The sequence below is a fragment of the Canis lupus genome, chromosome 3 (genome assembly GCF_011100685.1).
Source record: "Canis lupus familiaris isolate Mischka breed German Shepherd chromosome 3, alternate assembly UU_Cfam_GSD_1.0, whole genome shotgun sequence".
Classification (NCBI taxonomy): Eukaryota; Metazoa; Chordata; class Mammalia; order Carnivora; family Canidae; genus Canis; species Canis lupus.
In genome coordinates this window covers 83966936-83984466 of record NC_049224.1, presented here as the reverse complement: position 1 = coordinate 83984466, position 17531 = coordinate 83966936, and the positions used below count along the sequence as shown (strand labels likewise).

The window sequence follows — 17531 nt, the reverse complement described above, 5'->3', positions numbered from 1 at the left end:
TTATCAGTGTATATGAAAAAAAGGGTCAAGATGATGCCTCTTTTCATTTTGTGAAAAAATCACAGATGATAGCAATTTTTGTTTTGACATTTGAACAGTTTAGGCATGCCTCATAACTAGCTTTTCGGGCTTCAATAAGTAGTGCAGTGACCAGAAGCTCCAAAATGGGATTTAGAAATTTCCAAATGATACCCAATTAAAAAGCGTTCCAGGCAAAAAAGCAGCAAACCTTGCTTTGAAACATTCTCACAGTTCCATTTCCCTAAGATAAGGAGGGAGCTGCAACTCTAGGCGGATATTAATGCTAAAAGCATTTGACTGCAGCTGTAATTATGGACAAGTAAACTATGAACCAGAATTAGGATTATTCACCATTATATCATACGACTCAGGGCATGATGGGTTCATGGGTTTCTGTCAACTGTTTTTGCTTGAGGCACACAGATAGAGTGCCAGGCTTAACAAAATCCGGCGCCAGAGAATAGATTGGGAAAGAATTTGCTTTCATGAGCTACTCGAAAATATAAAATTAGGTTTGTCTAAGGACGATTAGTTGGATGAGATGATCACCCTGGCTCTTATCATTAAGACTGCATTGAGTAAATGAGAAACTCAGTCATAAGACCATAAGTTAGGGTGAATTTCAAAGTTAATTTGATTTCATCATTTTATTAAGGAAACTGAGGCTCAGAGAAAGTAAGAAACTTGCCCATGGTCACATGACTGGTTGTTTGTAAAACTAGAACAGAGGAGTGGGCATTCTAGATTGGAGGTACAATCTTCGTCCAAATTGGTTTATTGAATTTTATAAAAGGTACTTAATGCACATGTGTGTGACTGCTGCTGGCATGGTTTATTATTATCACTCTTAATTGTGGTAAAAAAACATATAGCATGAGATCTATCCTCTTTTTTTTTTTTTTAAAGATTTTATTTATTTATTCATGAGAGACACACAGAGAGAGGCAGAGACACAGGCAGAGGGAGAAGCAGGCTTCCTGCAAGGAGCCCAGTGGGGGACTCGATCCCAGGACCCTGAGATCATGCCCTGAGCCGAAGGCAGATGCTCAATCTCTGACCCACCCAGGCGTCCCGAGATCTATCCTCTTAAAAAATTTTAAGTACACAGTACAATACAGTATTTTTAACTATATGCACATCGCTGTGTGGCAGTTCTCTAGAATATTTTCATCCCGCATGACAGAAACTCTGTAGCACTGAAAAGCAACTCCACATTACCCCCTCCCTCTAGCTCCTGCCAACAGGAATTCTTCCTTTTACTTCTATGAGTTTGGCTCTGGATACCTCGTAGAAGTGGAATTATGTGGCATTGGTCTTTTGGTGAGTGGCTTATTTCACTTCGTATCATGTCTTCAAGTTTCATTCATGTTGTAATGTGTATCAGAATTCCCTTCCTTTTTAGGGACGAGTAACCTTCCATTGTAGATACGTACATTTTCTTTATCCACTCATCTGTCATCGGACACTTTGGCTGCTTTTACCTCTTGGCTCATGTGAATGATGCTGCAATGAACATGGAAATGCAAATACCTCTTCAAGACTGTTCTTTTCCAAACAATATCCAGAAGTGGGATTTCTGGATTGTTATGGTAGTTCTAGTTTTAATTTGTTTGGGAATGTCCATACTGTTTTCCATAGGGACTGCACCATTTTACTTTTCCACTAACAGCGCACAAGGGTTCTAATTTCTTCACATCCTTGCCAACACTTTATATATTTCTAAGGGCCATTCTAACAGATGTGAGGAGATATCTCGTTGTTTTGATTTGCATTTCCCTGATGATGAATGATGTTGAGCATCTTTTCATAAGCCTGCTGGCCATTTGTTATGTCTTCTTTAGAGACATGACTATTCAAGTCCTTTGCCTATTTTTTAATTGAGCTATTTGACTTTTTTGCTTTTGAGCTGGAGAAGTTCCTTATAAATTTTGGAGATCAATCCTTGATCAGATATGTGGTTTGCAAATATTTTCTCCTATTCCATAGGTTGCCTTTTTATTGTGTTGATTATTTCCTTCAATAACCAGAAGGCTTTTAGCTTCATGTAGCCCCATATATCTAGATTTGCATTTGCTGCCTGTGCTTTTGGTATTATTTTCAAACTATCATTGCCAAGGTCAATGTCATAAAGCTTTACCCCTATGTTTTCTTCTAGGAGTTTCATAGTTTCAGATCTTACATTTCCATTTTTAGTCAATTAAAAAAATATTTTATTTAAATTCAATTAATTAACATATAGTGTATTATTAGTTTCAGAGGTGGAGTTCAGGTATTCATCAGTTGCACATATAACACCCAGTGCTCATTCCATCAAATGCCCTCCTTAATGTCCATCACCCAGTTTCCCTATCTCCCCACACACACCCCCTCCAGCAACCCTCAACTTGTTCCCTAGAGTTAAGAACCTCTTATGGTTTGTCTTCCTCTCTGATGTTGTCTTATTTTCTTTTTCCCTTTCTTTCCCTATGCTCCTCTCATCTGTTTCTTAAATGTCACATGTAAGTATATCAAATGGTAATTGTTTTTCTCTGATTGACTTATTTTACTTAGCATAATACCCTCTAGTTCCATCCACGTTGTTGTAAATGACAAGATTTCATTGTTTTAATGGCTGAGTATATATATATATATATAATATATAATGTAATATATATAATGTGTATATATATGTGTATATATACATATATATGTATAATTTATAATCGCATCTTCCTTATCCATTAATCAGTTTATGGATATCTGGGCTGTTTCCATAGTTTGGCTGTTGTAGACCTTGCTGCCAAAAACATTGGGGTGAAGGTTTGGGTCACTGTTTTTATCCTTTGTATAAATACCTAGTAGTGCAATTGCTGGGTCATAGGGTAGCTCTATTTTCAACTTCTTGAGGAATCTCCATGCAATTTTTCAGAGTGGCTGCACCAGCTTGCATTCCCACCAACAGTGTAGGAGGGTTCCCCTTTCTCCACATCCTCACTAACATCTCTTATTTTCTGACTTGTTAATTTTAACCATTCTGACTGGTGTGAGGTGGTATCTCATTGTGGTTTTCATCACTACTTCCTGATGGTGAGTGATGTGGAGCATTTCCTCATGTGTCTGTTGGCCATTTGTATGTCTTCTTTGGAGAAATGTCTGTTCATGTCTTCTGCCCATTTCTTGACTGGATTATTTGGTTTTGGGGAATTGAGTTTTATAAGTTCTTTATAGATCTTGGACATTAGCCAGTTATCTGATAAGGCATTTGCAAATATCTTCTCCCATTCTGTAGGTTGTCTTGATTTTGTTAAGTCTTTCCTTTGTTGTGCAAAAGCTTTTTATCTTGATTAAGTCCCAATGGTTCATCTTTATGTTTGTTTCCCTTGCCTTTTGGAGACGTGTCTGGCAAGAAGTGGCTGGACTGAGGTCGCAGAGGTTTCTGCCAGTGCTCTCCTTTAGGATTTTATGGATTCCTGTATCACTTTTAGGTCTTCCATCCATATTGAGTTTATTTTTGTGTATAGTCCATTTTGAATTAACTTTTGTGTGTGGTCTAAGAGTCCAATTTATTTCTTTGTGTGTAGATATCTAGTTTTGGCAATATCAATTATTAATTAATTAATATTAATTATCTTTTCTCTTTCCTCATTGTGTGTTCTTGGCACCTTTTTTGAATATCAGTTGAAGAGTATATGCAGAGGTTTATTTCTCTGGACTTTATTCTTGTTCATTGACCTATACATTTGTCTTTTTAAAAAAAATATTTATTTGAGAAAAAGACAGAGATAGAGAGAGAGAAGAGGGACAGAGGGAGAAGGAGGGAATCTCAAGCAGTCTTTCTACTGAGCAGGGAGCCCGACATGGGGCTTGATTTCATGACCATGAGATCATGTCCTGAGCCAAAACCAAGAGTCAGATGCTCAATTGACTAAGCCACCCAGGTCTCCCTCCTATAGATCTGTCTTTGTGCCAGTACCATAGCACTTTGATTACTGGAGCTAAACTGTACATACTAAAATGTTTTGAAGTTGGACTTCTGAGGCCTCGGCTTTGTTTCTCAGGTTTGTTTCAGCTATTCAGAGTCCTTTGTGGTTCCATATAAATTTTAGGATTGTTTTTTCTATTTCTGCAAAAAATGCCATAGCATTTTGATAGGGTTTTCATTGAATCATCTGTAAATTGTTTTGGTTAGTCTAACAAAATTTAGTGTTGCGCTCCATCAACCTGGGATGTCTTTCTATTTATTTGTGTATTTAATTTCTTCCAGCAGTGTTTTATAGTTTTCAGCGTAGAAGCTTTTCACCTCGATGCTTAAATTTAGTCCCAAGTATTTTATTCTTTTGATGCTATTATAAATGGGGTTATTTTTTAAATTTCTTTTTCAAATAGTTTATTGTTAGTGTATAGAAATACTGATTTCTGTGTGTTTTCTTTGTATCCAGCTACTTTGCTGATCTAAACCGTGTGTGTGTAATCTTTAGATGTGAAATATGAGATTATGTCATCTGTGAATAGGGATAATTTTACTTCTTCCTTTCTGATTAGAATGTCCTTTCTTTCCATTGCCCTATTTCTCTGTTTATGAATTTAGTACTATGTTGGATAGAAATGTTAAGAGTGGGCATCCTTAGTTTGATTCTGGTTTTGGAGAAAAGGCTTTCAACCTCTTACCATTGTGTATGGACATCAGCTGTTGGATTCCTCTTTATGGACTTTTTTTGTTGGGGTGCATTCCTGCGATACCCAATTTATTAAGAGTTTTTTTAATCATGAAAGTGTATTGAGTTTTGTCGAACGGTTCTTCTGCATCTGTTGAGATGATAATATGATTTTTATCCTTCATACTGTTAATGTGGTGTATCACATTGATTTTTCATATGTTGAACCATCTTTGAATCTTAAGGATAAATTCTACTTAGTCATAGTGTATAACCCTTTTAATATGTTGAATTTAGTTTGCTAGTATTTTGCGGGGAGATTTTACATCTAGGTTCATATAGTGGGTTTTTAAAAATCCACCCAGCTATTTTATTTCATTTGATCAAAAAGTTTAATCTATCTACACTTAGAATAATTGCTGATATGGAAATAATTACTATTGTCACTTTGTTAATTGTTTTCTGGCTGTGTTGTAGGGATTTTTTTCATTTACTTGTTCTGTTTTGTTTTTCTGAAGGGGGAGAGGGGTAAGGGGCGGTGGGAGAGGGAGAGGCTACATGCCCACTAAGGAGCTTGATGCAGGGAGCTTGATCTCACAACCCTGAGATTGTGACCTGAGCCAAAATTAGGAGTCAGATGCTTAACCAACACAGCCATCTAGGTGCCCCAGCATTGTAGCTTTTTTGTCACCCTTTTTCCCTTGCTGTCTTCTTTTATGTTTTAATACTTTTGACAGTGACATGCTTTGATTCCTTTCTCTCTCTCCTCTTTTTGTGTGTCTTCTCTAGGTCTTTTATGCATGGTTACCGTGAGGCTTCCCTAAAACTTCTTATGGTTATAACAATATATTTTAAGCTGATAACAACTTCAATTGCTTACAAAAACTCTACTCATTCACTCCCCCTCCTACAACTTTAGAAAGATTGCTCGCTAAATGACCTCTGCCCAAAGCCTCTGCATTGCCATTCTCATCTGAGCCACTGTCTTTCTCCTGGGCTCTTGCCATAGTCTCTTTGTTGGTCTTGCTTTCTGCTCTGTTCCCCTCTCCTCCTCTAACCTCCCCACATTGCCAGTTATTCTCTACACAGAGGGGTCCGTCTCACTAAAACAGATTATATCATTCATTTCCTTGGAAGCTACCAGTGGCTTTATACCCTATTAAAAAAAAAAAAAAAAAAAAGCCAAAGTCTTTTTAGTGGTTTACAGGTCTCTGTATAATCAGCTCCTGATTCTTCACCCCTGGGGTCATTTAATTCCACTGACACTGGTTGTTTTGCTATTATGAGATCATGCCTAATATGCTTCCTTCTTAGAGCCCCTGTACTTGCTGTTTCTTCTCCCTGGGAATGGTACTTCCCATCTCCACATGGTTGGCTTTTTCCCCTGCTGCAGATCTCAGCTCCAATATTGGCTTTTCTGGCTACCTTGTATAAAATAGAAATTTTCTAATCCTCTTTATAGCTTCAGTCTTCTCTATAGCTATTATAATTCTCTAGTCTAACATTATGATTGTTGTTAATGTTGTTATTATTTGGTAGTTAGTTCTCACAGAGAATGCAAGCTTTATGAGGCTTAGAATTTTGTTGATTATGTTACTGCTGCATCCCCAGTGCCTGGAACAGTGCCTGGCTTCCAATAAGCATTTAACCACTCAATAAATATTTGTTGAGTAAATGAATCAAAGTGCTAACCCATGAGTGTGTTTGATATAAACTGAGGGAACTCAGGGGTAAGCGGTTGGGTCACAGGATTCCAAATAGTAAGAACTGTAGTTGATTTTAATTGAAGTTAATGTTCCCCTCTTACTACTTGCAATCTGTGTGGAGTCTGGAGAAGAGGAAGCATGGTGAATGGCTTCAAGTGTTTGAAGGACTAGTTGGTAGAAGAAGTGAAGTTATTCCATAGATTCCAAAGACCTCAATTCACAAGAAAGGAGATACAGGGAGACATTTTCTTATGTGAAAGGAAGAGACGACTCTTTAGCTATTTGTACTTTCATGGAATGGACCACTTTTCTATAGGTAGTGAGTTCCCCATGATCAGAGAAACTCAAGCAGAGGCTGGATGAATAGTTTGTGGGAGTTGGAGGTAAGATCCATATTCTTTGAGGTTTCTTTAAACCTTGAAATTCTGGGATTTTACAAACATGGGAGGGCATAGCAAGAGTGTCTCTAACAAAGATTATCACAGTATGATGGCTATTTATATTATCTACTATAATAATTTTTCATAGCTGGAGAGTATTTTATTACATGAAAAAAATAGCAAATATCTTATATTGGATGTTTTAGTTTTCCCCCATTATAAAACAACATTAGTCCTGCATTGGCCCTTGCCCTGGATGGACATTCTGACAGGAGTTGTCTGGTGGACTCTCAAGGACAGATCCTCAGAATAGGCACAGGCTCAGGCAAAGCTGAGAGTGGGCCTTTAAAAGTCTTCTTTTTCTGATCAAACCCTTTCTCTGTATTGAATATTGCACATCCAATGGGTAAGTCCCAAATATACTGTGATGGAATAATAAGGAGAGGAAGATTTTTGGAGCCCTGAATTTTTCCCATATCTCCTATGTGGGGATGATCACTGGGTTTTATTTTGTTTTGTTGTTGTCAAAATGAAGATTCTAATATAGTAGGTCTGGTATGGGGTCTGAGTTTTGGTATTTCTAACAAGCTGTTGAGGGAAGCTGACCATTTTGTGAATAGCAAGGTCCTAATTCATATTCCTTAAGGGGCCATCTATGAAATTGCCTCCTTTTGAAGTCAGAGGCAGAAATCTCATCCCAAGCCTAAAAACATTCTGAATCATTATAATGTTTACTGTGCATCAAGAAAAACAATGACAAGTGCTTACTAATGAAAATAAGCTGTTGAAAGGAACTGCCAATTAGATAGAAACAATTCAGCTTGAATCTCACTATCAAGGACAAAATTAATCATGCATGGTATTTCCAATAAAAAAGTGCTTTAAGTAAATTATTCAGTATTTATATTTTGTAGTGGTGAAAGCTTAATAAAAATTGGTGAAAGTGAATAGTTATAGTATATTACTGGCATCACCCAGAATCTAGCACAGTTCTGTGAGTCTTGGTGCATGAAAAATCCTGACCCTTCTCTGGAGGGGACGGAGATTTTCATTATGTTTTCTCTGTGGCCTTCTGAAGTACAGCTGAGCTATTTGCAATTACTCCAATCAGTCTCTTTGCTTGTTAAAAGTGTATTCTTTCAGGGAATCCTGTGCCTAACTCTATTATAATGGTGAACCACAATATATGGTAATTGCCTTTCTATTTGTCTGTTTCTTCCTCTTTGTCTTAGAAATGAAAGGGGCAATAGCCTGCTCACAGCACAGGGCAAATATCAGGAAATGATATATGTATCTTTTAGACTGAAAAAATGAAACTCAATTTTGGAAGAAGCTCCATCTGAGAGCCCCAATCCTGCCATTGGTTGCCCTATGGAATCTATCTAAAGCTTCTCCACTTACCATTCTTCCTGTACCTGCTCTGGGGTTGCCTCTAATACAAAAGGCCTAAGTCATTGCCTTCTTATCTCATGTGGGCATCAAAAGAGAATATATATTAAAATACATTGAAGAACTGAAAGATGAATCTGAGAAAGACAATGACTATCCTTGGGATATGTGTGTGTGTGTGTGCGTGTGTGTGTGTGTGCATGCGAGCATGGGAAAATACTAGAAAAGTCTCTGTAATTACAACACTATGTAACTGCACAAGTTCAAGAAACAGACTTAAATATAGAGAGAATGGATATTTATTGGGTGGCTCAGAAAAAAATGGCTGTTTGATACAACAACTAGGTTAAATCTGCCTTTTGCATTAAACACTAAAGTAAACAAACAAATAAACTGAATGACTTACCTAAGGAAATATTAACAAATGAAACAATAAAATATCTAAAAGAAAATATAAGTAAGTGTATTTTTGATGTTGGTGTAGGAAAGGCATTTTTTTTTAAAGAAATAAATCAAAAGGAAAAAGGGATATTGAATTGATTATTGAATTAAAGTAATTTGAAACAGAGTTTCATGTTTGAGGCAGTGCTGGTGATATTTCTAGTGTTGATAAACATGTGAGGAATAGATTCTCTCCTCTCATCTCAGGAGAGATGGATTGTTGGATGGATTGAGAAATCTACTTACATTGCTGGAGTGCAGTTTGACCAAAATAGATTGAAAGACTTGAAGGTTTACATACTTTTTGACATATAAATTTAATTTCTAGAAACTGATCTTGAGAAAATTATTACAGAGGTAGGTAAAGACTTATTTTTTTTAAGAAAATAAAAGCAATTAAGTATTCAACAATAAGGGCTGACTTAGAAAGCATCATGCAGCCATGTGTTGGAATACTATATGGCCATTAAAATGATAGAGAAGAATATTTAATAATAAGGAGAAATGTTGATAATACATTGTAACAAAAAGTAGTAGATCAAAAAGCTGTTTAGAAAGTATGGTTCCTTTGTTCATTTTCCGTTTAGATAGCTTGTCCATTGATGTATGTGTGGTGTTAAAGTCCCCTACTATTACTGTGCTATCAATTAGTTCCTTAATGATTATTATTAATTGTTTTATACATTTGTGTAATCCCATGTGGGGTGCATTAATATTTACAACGGTTATGTCTTCTTGTTGGATTGTTCCCTTTATAATTACATAATGCTCTTCTTTATCTCTTTTTTACAGTCTTTGTTTTAAAGTCTAGTTTGCATGGCTACTCCTGATTTCTTTTGACATCATTTGTGTGATAAATTTTTCTTCACACCCTCACTTTCAATCTACAAGTGTCCTTAGTTCTAAAATGAGTTTCTCATAGGCAGCATATAGGTGGGTGTTGTTTTTTTTAATACATTCTAACACCCTATATCTTTTGATTGGTGCATTTGGTCCAATTACATTCCAAGTAATTATTCATAGATACGTATTTATTGCCATCTTATTATTTGTTTGGTTATTATTTGTGAAGATTTTATCTGACCTTTTCTTGCCTTTGTTCATTTTTGGTCTCTCCTTTGCACTTAAAGAGTCCTCTTTAATATTTCTTGCAGGGCTGGTTTAGTGGTCACAAGCTCCTTTAGTTTTTGTTCACCTGGAAAACTCTTTATCTTTCCTTCCATTTGAGTGACAGTCTTGCTGAATAGAATACTATTGCTTGCAGATTTTTCCCATTCAGCATATTGAATATAACACGCCACTCCATTCTGACTTGTCAAATTTCTGTTGAGAAATCTCTAGCTAGCCTATGGGTTCTCCCTTGTAAGTTAAGGATTACTTTTGTCTTGCTTTTAAGATTTTTTTCTTTATCAGTATACTTTGAAAATTTAATTATAATATGTCTAAATGGGCAGGACTTATCCCCTAAATTAATAGTGGTTATCTCTCAGTTTAGGGAGTAAACTATCTCTCAGTTTAGGGATTTTAAATTTCCATTGATGCTTTTGATATTTTCATATTTTCTTCAATAAACATATTTTACCTTTGGATAAAAAAAAGAAGTGTTAATAAGAGAAAAAACTTTTACAGATAAAAGCATTGTTGTCATTATTAAAAGTGAAAAGATGCCAATATTAACAATTGCACTAATTAATTAATAATCATGCTTACTAAGTCATGTTGTCAACTATTCTTTTTCTCTGTTAAATTAGGTTTTGAGATTTATTTAAACAAAATTACATGATGAAACATATCGAACAGTACTTGAGTAGTACAGAAAAAAATGTCTTTTAGTGAGGGTAGGACAAGGTATGATGTGATGACAAATGACCCTAAACCTCTGGGTCCAGAATATAAAGTCTTATTTCTCATTCAGGATACATGCATACTATGCATCTTTGGATGGAAGGAAGAGTGGAATATCTGCCCATCTTAGTCTCTTACAGATCTCTATGTTGGCTGTTTAAGCCACAGTGACATAGTCTCAATCAGAATGAAGGAGAATCTCATATGTCTCAGAAGTGACATATAGTTTTGCTTGCAACTCATTGACCAGAACTAGCTTCCCCAATCACAAGTGGCCAGGAAAAAGGAGAGTCAGGAATATTTGAAAAACAGCATTCATGACTTCCACCCTCTTCTTTCCGGATCTGGGAAGGTGGGCTGAGAACTTAAATCTAAAGGCTAGGATGGTCATGAACAGGCAATTACCATGTTCCAAGCTGAAAGAATTAACATGAGCAAAAGAACATGGATGAGACAGAGAAAATACTGAGCACATTTTGAGAGGAGCTTAAAGAATGTCCTGCATTTCTCTTTTCCCACTGTGATTAACATGTAATTCTAAAAGTTGTTCTTTGATAATGTGAAATGATTCTGCGATTACAATTTAAAATCATAGTTTTTTATTGGTTTGTTTCTGGGTTGGTTTTATTTTGTTTTGTTTTTTGTATTTTGAAAGATACCCCTTTTCCCCTGTCCACCAGTGGGTTAGATAGCTTTTAATCTAGTAGCCATTCCATTAGCTCTCTCCACTGAAGAATAAACACAAATTCAAATCTTGCCTCTATCATTAGCTGGGTGACTGATATTTTCTTCTGAGGGCAGCCCCGGTGGCTCGGTGGTTTAGCGCCGCCTTCAGCCCTGGAGACCCAGGATCCAGTCCTACATCGGGCTCCCTGCGTGGAGCCTGTTTCTCCCTCTGCCTGTGTCTCTGCCTCTCTCTCTGCCTCTCTCTGTGTGCCTCTCATGAATAAATAAAATCTTAAAAAAAAAAGATATTTTTTCTGTAATAAGATTAAACAAGGTATTTTCCAATATTCCTTTCAGCTCTGAAATTCTGATTCCCAAATGACTGTGTTCTATATCTAGTAAGAAAATATCCCAGATTTTTGCATCTAACCTGTGATTCAGAATTAGGTAAAATGCATCTACTGGTAAGTTAGAAAATGAAAGGTTTTGATGTATCTTATGATATGTAGCTTTTCATTTGGTTTTCTAGTTTCTTCATCTCTAAAGTTAAGGTTTTTTTTATTTCTGGGCCACTACAGCCCTTTATAGATTAAAAATTCTACATGCCATGCATAAGTAGTAAGAGCTAACTTGGATTTTATACCTTTTGTGAGATTCAGACTTTTTCAAGTTATTTCTTAGGATTATCCATTTGTTATGTGCTGAATTGTGTTACCCCCACCCCCCTAGATTCATATGTTGAAGCCCTAACCCCTAGTATATTAGAATGTGACAGTATTTAGAGAGAAGGTCTTTAAAGTAGTAATTGAATTAAAATGGGTATGTTAAGGTGAACCCTAATCCAATATGACTGGAGTCTTTAATAACAAGAGATGGCAGGAGGGACAGAGAGGGAAAGAGAGGGAGAGTGTGAGCAAGAAAATACATGGACCCATAAAGAAATGACCATGTGAACACACAGTGAGGTGACCATCTGCAAGTGAAGGAAAGAGGCCTCAATATAAACCAAACCTGCTGACACCTTGATCTTGGACCTCTAGCCTCCCAAACTGGGAGGAAATAATTTTTTTTTTTTTAGGAAATAAATTTTTATTATTTAAGCCAATCTGTGAATATTGTTATGGCAGCCCTAGCAAACTAATACATCATGTACTAGAAAACCCTATGAGTTTGGCACCATTTTCTTATCCGCCCTTACAGGTGAAGGCACTGAGTTTTGTGAAGTAAAGTGACTTGATTGATGTACCAAATTGATGTAGTTAGCTCATGTTCCTAACTACTATATCTAAATTGAAACAATGAAAGTCAAAGTGAAGTAAGAAAGTACGTATTTCCACTTAATAATAGTTAGCATTTGTTGGACATTTGGCAGCATAATTGTATACACTATAAGTGTGTGTTTGTCATAACAATAATCATTGACTATTGCTGTGTAACAGCTTATCACAAAACACAGTTGCTTAAAACAATAAACATTTATCGTCTCACAGTTTTCTTTGGTTCAGCAATCTAGTCACATGTTGGCTGAATGTCTCCTACAGTCTGTCACCAGGCACATTAGGAGTGTCAACTGGGACTATACTCCTCAGTCTTGACTGAGTTCAAGCTTATTTAAGTGATTGTGGAAGGGATTTAATTCCTTGAAGATTATTGTATTGAGAGTCTAAGGTCCTTGTTGAGTGCTGGCCAGAGGCCTCCCTGAGTTCTCTGCTGTGTGTACCTCTCCAAATAGCAGATGGCAGCTGGCCCCCATCAGAACTAGTGAGAACAGGGAAGAGGGAGAGAGAGAAGTCTTAGCCTTCGTGTAACCCAATCTCACAAGTGACATCTTACCACTTTGTCATATTCTATTCAGTAGGTCTAGCCCACCCTCAAGGGGAAGGGGTTACACAAAAGTGTGATTACCAGAAAGTGGGGGTAGTGGTTGTCTGTCGTGAATGAGCAAACAGAGCCATAGAGATGGTAAACAAGTTGCTCAAAGTCACACAGCTAGTAATGGCTGGCTCAGGATTTAAACCCAACTAGTTAACTCCATGGCCTGTGTTTTTAGCTTTATGAGTAATGCTCATGCATAGCAGATAAAAAATTTATCAACAAATATGTCTTAAGACTTATTTAGAGGTCACAGACCAAATCCAAAGTCATGTGGTACTATCCCAAAGTCAATTACAGCGTTTGGAGGACTGAGCAGTCCATTATTTATGTCAGGGTCAGCAAAACATCTTTTGTAAGGAGCCATGTAGTATTTTAGACATTGTGGGCCATATAGTTTCTGTTGCAACTCTTCAATTGCTGCTGTGGCATAAAAACTGCTGTAGATATTAGTTAAATGAGTGGGCATGGCTGTGTCCTAATACGATTTTATTTACAATAATAGGCAATAGGCTGGATTTAGCCTGCACACTATCAGGTGCTAACTCCTGGTCTGAATCACTGTGGACACAAGAGGGACCAAGGAACCTTTAACATTGTAAAAACTGGAGTTCCTTGCTCGTCGAGATCTCAGGAATCACTGAATCAAAAGATGGTTCAGAGCTATTCTGAAGCAGTAGAAATAGAAAAAGCTGATGTGAATTTCCACGGTCTCTATGCCAAGACACCCCTGGAGTGCATTCAGCCATCACCATTCCTTGTGCCTTGAATGACTTGTTTGAACCTGGTGAAAGGAACACTTCCTTGCATTTGTCTTTGGGCTCTTATTCTGTTTTGTTCTGGCTAATTATTCATCTTTCTGAGTCCTTTTCCCTTCTTATCAACCTCCTGATCCTAAGTCCAGTATTTTTCAGGTTGTTAACAACTTCACATAATTCCAAGTCTTCCTTTGTAGTTCCCATTATGCTGCCTCAGGTCAAGGGGCTCCATGGCCCCTGGGAATCCCATAAACTTATTAGTTCCCTCATTCCTGAACATAAATATTTGTGAACTCCAGGAGAATCCCTGGGCAGGGACTCATGATAGAACTTCACTATCATTAAGTGTTGGCCCTAGATTCTAGTAAGTTCTAATTTTGGAAATTCTCTTTGTTGCCACAGACAGGATACAGGAAGTAAGGGGGCAGAGTTCTTTGCCTCATCAGGGGAGCAGATCCAAGAAGTTTTCTGAAGTCAACAGCAACCTGGTAACAATGTATAGTCTTAAAAATGATTCCCACTAGACTTTCAAAATGTAGTTTAAAATGTGAAATACTTATATCAGGATCTCATCAAATAGCCAACCAGTAATTCTATTTTTAGTATGCTTTCTTTCCCCCCTGGAGAAAATTATCTGCTAGGAAAAAAAAAATAGAAATAGTTGCAGCCTCTGCCTCAACCTTTATATTCTATTGCTGGTAACAGCTTCAGTAGTGATCTAACCAGCAGTTCTCTAGCCCTTTGCCTAGGGCATCGTTAGTCTTTTATACATATTTATTTTATTTTATTTTGTGTCTTGGACCTTCTGACACTCAATAATATAATTTACCTTGATTATACTGCAGATGGGACTCTCCCTGAGTCAATTTAAAAAATTAATGCATTTAATTTTAGCAGAAGTGTGCAACAAGACACCAGGTGACTCAGCTAAGTAAAAGAAGAGTTCCTAATTACACTTCTAAATCAAGTTGTGCTCTGAGTGCCCCTCTGGGGTTAAATCCTGCAGAAGTCTAGGGTAATTGAGGATTGCTGACTCAGTTTTCCCAAACTGTAAAACGGAGGGTGGAGGGTGATCTGTATTCAACACAACCTAAGGTTTCTAAATATTCAAAATTAATATTCACTAGTCTTTCTAAAGTGTAGTGTTTAGAGATGCTTAGCGATGAATGAATCTCTTTTTTTCTCCCCTTAGACAGTTTTCTGAATTCCATTTGGCATCACCTGCTGTTTTATTACACATTTTCTTATAATTGCTTTTGTGAAATCCCGGTTTGTGGGATAAAGAAAAAAATGATTAGTCATCTCTCAAGAGGTAGAATCCAGGATGTACACCAGAATTATTTTAGGATTATTTAAAAATGGAAGAACTGCATGCCTTTCTTTTTTCTCATAACAATGCTTTCTCATTAGAATGGATTTATTTATCACATTTCTTATGTTAGTTTGTGACATGAGAATGAATTAGAGACGTTTTCAGAGGGACTTTTCCAAATGAGTAGATGAGGCTTTCTCCCCTGTGCTATTTGTTAGTGTCACAGGGATGAAGAAAACAATTTTAGAATGATTTTTCTGAGATATAGTCTTTGGAAGAGTGTGGATCATACTGTCAACAGGACAGTTTAATTTCCAAATTTCAAGGAGGAAACTGTTTAATTGAGATGAAGCCTTGCCTTGATCTATTTGGTGTAGATGGTGATTTAGAGGCTGTTGACTTGGTTGTTGCAAGTGTCTCAAAGCTTTCTGCCCACTTGTTTGAAACAAGTTTAATTGGAACTAGGTTGGAATCTTTGAATTCTGTAGTCCTCGGTAGGGAAATCAAAGAATGAATTCAGAAATGGATGTGAATTGATCATCAATGTTCTGAACTAACAAAGTAAAAAAAAAAGGTTTTACCTAAAAGTTTCAAAGCATACTACTGACTTGAAAAGCAGTACTAAATAAGTAATCAACATTGTTTTGTAGGAAATTGAGAATGCAACACAGAGATCATATGGAATTTTCTAAATAGGAGCCTCAAGAGTGGTTGAAATTGGAGTTCAAGAAGGGAAGACAATAATAGATCTTATATCACTAGAGGTTCACTGTGATCCAAAAACAAAAAACAAAACAAAACAAAACAAAACAAAACAAAAAAAAAACAAAAAACGAAAACAAAAAACCCAACCCAAACCAAAACAAAGACAAAATGATGAGAACTGAAAAGGTACAAAAAGAAGTTTAATCCGTTATGGCTTGATGCCCAGATTGCAGTCTATGGACCAGCACCATCAACATCACCTGGGAGCTTATCAGAAAGGCAGAGTCTTGGGTCTCACCTGAGACCTACTTCATTTGACAAAGATCCTGGGGTGATTTATGTGAAAGTTCAGGTTTGAGAAGCACTGCTTTAAGGTAAAACACTGAAGATTTTCCCTTTACCAGTAATACTCTGATAGTGAAGGATTCTACTTCCAGCTCCATGCTTGGAACCACACTATTTGGCTCTATGTTGAATGATAGTTGCATAAGCATAATCACGAAAATGCTGTTTTATAATTTTCAGTGTGTGCATTAATATATAGGCAAAGCCTGCTACACTTGGGATTAGAATTATAGAACATAATGTCAAGGTGATAAAACTTGGCAACTTAACACCAAAAACCAAAAAATAAAGGATAGAAAAGAAAAGATAAATGAAAAAAAGAAAAGAGTAAGTAAAGGGAGTAATTTTCTTATATTTTATAGCAAGGAGTCAACAGAAACTTGTTAAATTGGAAAATCCAGGAAACAGAATTTGTCATATTTCAAGTCATAAAAGAAATCAATATAACAATATAATTAATAAAATTTGGAAAATGAGGCAGGGAGAGAAGGGGGAAGGTAGTGTAAATGAACCAAATTCTTTATCCTTCACAGCAAGGAGCTAACAGGTGCTATCCAGGGTTGGTAAATCACAAAATAAAGGCAGTTGCATGTAGCAAGTATAGATAACATTAGAAAAACCCAGTTGTATGAGAAATGTCATAGTACTTTATTCCTTCAAGTCTAGTTAAATAAAACTCTAGACTCTACCCTGCCAATTTGGCAAGAATTCAATTAGAGATTAGCCTCCCCACCTACACCATGTGGCTTTAGGTTAGGTGGAGCCCACCTCCTCTTCCCCTGGGATACATGGCTAGAAGGTGTTTCCCAGGCCCCTTAGCAAATGGTCATGGCTGAGTTTTGACTATTGGAACATGAATGCCAGTTCCCTTTATTCCTTTTCCCTCCCTACTGATTGAATCAAGAGGCCGCTGAGGTCCAAGGTGAGAATAGACCCATAAGAGAGAAAGAGCCTGGATCCTTGAGCGATCATATGGAATGCTCACTGGAGCTTCCAGAAAGACTTTACTTGAGCCAGAAAATAATACACTTCTCTATTTTTTCAACTTTTAAAAAGGTTTTATTTATTTATTTGGGAGAGAGAGAGTGAGAGAGTGAAAGCACAAATTGGGGGAGGGATAAAAGGTGAGGGAGAACCAGATTCCCTGCTGAAGAGGAAGCCTGATGCAGGGCTCTATCTCAGGACCCTGGGATCATGACCTGAGGTGAAGACACATGCTTAACCTACTGAGCCACCCAGGTAATCCAGAAATAATAAACTTCTTTCTTTTGGCTTCAGAAATCATAATAAAATAAATAATAAAATTCTTTTATCATGACATTTGCCTATTTGAATAACACAAACATCATGGGGCTTTTACACAAAGTTGAATTTTTGAGGAGTTAAGTCACACAAGTCATCATGGTCCCTCGATGTCAGGCATTTCACTGTTTTCATGCCAGGCTAGGGTATAGACA

At 36.8% G+C, this 17531-nt stretch overlaps 1 long non-coding RNA gene across 7 annotated transcripts in view; it reads left to right on the top strand.

Moving 5' to 3' along the window:
• Window positions 1–17531, top strand: part of LOC111095306 — an 80785-nt gene that overhangs the window by 20686 nt on the left and 42568 nt on the right. Inside the window, exon 1 of one of the 7 annotated variants that reach the window (XR_005357335.1) lies at window positions 14137–14200. The exons of the other annotated variants lie outside the window; for them this stretch is intronic. This is a non-coding gene — a long non-coding RNA (uncharacterized LOC111095306). Of the gene's footprint in view, window positions 1–14136; window positions 14201–17531 lie in introns of those variants that run through there. 7 annotated transcript variants of the gene reach the window in all.